The 2,317-nt window shown below is 47.8% G+C and overlaps 1 pseudogene; it reads left to right on the top strand.

Annotated features, from left to right (window-relative positions):
• Positions 1-886: 886 nt before the first annotated feature.
• LOC104514644 lies at positions 887-1,079 on the top strand (annotated as a pseudogene).
• The last annotated feature ends 1,238 nt before the right edge of the window (positions 1,080-2,317 follow it).

Genomic DNA, 2,317 nt, shown 5'->3' with positions numbered 1-2,317 from the left:
AAAGAGAACAACAAAAAGGGTGAGAGGTGTCTGGGCTGTGACCTCTGCAGAAAAGCCAGAGGAGATGGGACACTGGTGAGTGGCGGTGCGATCCTTGAGCGTGAGACCTGCCAGGAAGAAGAGGGCTCCTCTTTCTCCTTGCCAGTTAAGACAAGATGTGATGGACTTAACCTGCAGTTTCAGAGAGGATGAACACATCTTCATGCACTTTTCCAAGGTACAGCCTGATGTTTCCAGTAGCACGCTCTGTCTTCCCTGCACCCAGCTCCATCTAAGCCGGGTTTAGCACAACATCCATTCCAGTAGCTCACGTGGCTTTCGTGAATTAACTACTTAGCCCATGGGAATCGTGCCATTATCTTCAGAGGAACTAGAAAAATAAAGACTGCATTTGTAAGGTTTTTACTGTTCTCACCCTACCATCAGCATTCCCTTTAAGAACATCAACAGATTAAAAATATCTGCCAGCATCTCTGGAGATGTGTGTTGCACTTTCTTCTAATCCAGACGAAGTCTTTGGAGCCTCTCCATGCCTTCAAGAAATAGGGGAATTTTTCTTTTATTTAAGAACTGTCTAAAGACCCTTTTACTGGGTTTTAACAGAGCCATGTGTCAGCACAGTTAAAAAAATGCTGGCATTTCCTCTGTGCAGATTAAAGATGATATATTACCCTCCGCTGCTCAGACTTGATTTACAGCTTCTATGGCAAAATTGCATAATACTTCTTTAAGTGCTCTGAAGTGCAGTATCAGGGCCAAGGACGTGGAGCAAAGTCCGTGTGCATGCTAGTTTTTACCTCTTCGCCGTTGGTTATTCCTTCGCTAGGGCTGAAAGAAGAGCTGCAGGGAGCAACCTGCCCACTCCTGCACCCTTCCGACCCCCAGCATGGCATCGCCCATGAGGAGCTTGCTCACCGACCCGGCCAGATACCTCCAGTCCTTCCGCCTCTTCCTAGAGAATTCGACGGAGCACCAGTGCATGCGGGAGTTCATGGAGAGGCAGCTGCCGGCCGTGATAGCCAGGTAATGTGGAGGTGGCCAGAGCGAGCTGAAGGACAGCCCGATAGCACAGTCCTGTGGTGGGGCTGGGCCCGGGGGGCTGCCTACAAGAGGCAGATGGCTGTTCCCTGCCGGCCGACCCCTCTGTGGGTCTCTGATAGGGCTTGGCTGGAGATTTCATTTACACAGGCTGAAGGGCTGCTCTTCGGCATGGAGCAGGGAGGAGATAAGGCTGAATTGTTCCCTTGCATGCAAATGCAGCTTACCCTGAATTAACTCTAAACTGCAATTACTGATAATGTGTTCTAGCATGAAATTTCAAGGAAAGCATCTTTTGAAAGTAATCTTTTCAGGTAATATTCAGGTTCTCTCTACTATGTGTAAATAATGCTCTTGCTTTGCCTGCCAGTGTATGTTTTTCGCTGGACCCCTCGCTTTGTGGGCTGGCTCAGAGTCAAATGCTGTTCAGAGGAACCCCTTCTCTGGGCAGAGGTTTTTATGGCTCTGCCAAAGCCTTACTAAGGGTTTTTAAAGGCATCACACCCCCTTCTTCCTCCCCATTTTGCAAAATGTAAAACTTCCACAAATAATTCTTAAGATGCTGGTCAGACTCTGGAGATCTCTGGTCCTTGAAGCAGAGACATGAAGAAGGCATGTACTTGCTGCTGCTCATATGCACTTGTAATAAAAGCAGCACTCCTTTACAAATTGCCAAAATACCTGGGAATCTCCAGACTTCTGGATGTGATCCCTCCTGCTAGCTCATGGCAAGCCTGTACATGCTCATGGTGCGTTTGATTTTGTCCTGCAGACTTCAGTCTTCATGGCATCTCCAGTGATTCACGAAACAGATGCAACCCTCTCTACTGGGTAGCTGTGCTTGTTTTGGTTGGGATAGAGTTAATTTTCTTCACAGCAGTTAGTATGAGGCTATGTTTTGGATTTGTGCAGGGATATTGACAATATCCTAATGTTTTCAGTTGTTGCCACGCAATGTTTATATCGTCAAGGACATATTCAGTTGCTGATGCTGCCCCTGTGTTCCCAGCTACTTCTCTGCAAGAAGGTGGGAGGGGACACAGCCTGGACAGCTGACCCAAACTGACCAAAGGGACATTTCACGCCATAAAACTTCATGCTCAGTATATGAGTTGGAGGAGTTGGCCACTGGATTCTCTCGGGTGCTCCTGGGCTCTTGCAGGCTCTCTCACTCTGGTTGTTGCTGCTCGGGGACTGGCTGGGCATCAGCCAGCGGGTGGTGGTTGGTTGTATCATTTGGGATTTTTCCCATTACTGTTTTTCTTTTCATTGCATATTA

The sequence above is a fragment of the Eurypyga helias genome, unplaced genomic scaffold (assembly GCF_000690775.1).
Source record: "Eurypyga helias isolate BGI_N326 unplaced genomic scaffold, ASM69077v1 Scaffold15869, whole genome shotgun sequence".
Lineage (NCBI taxonomy): Eukaryota > Metazoa > Chordata > Aves > Eurypygiformes > Eurypygidae > Eurypyga > Eurypyga helias.
This window is presented reverse-complemented; position numbering and strand designations above follow the sequence as displayed.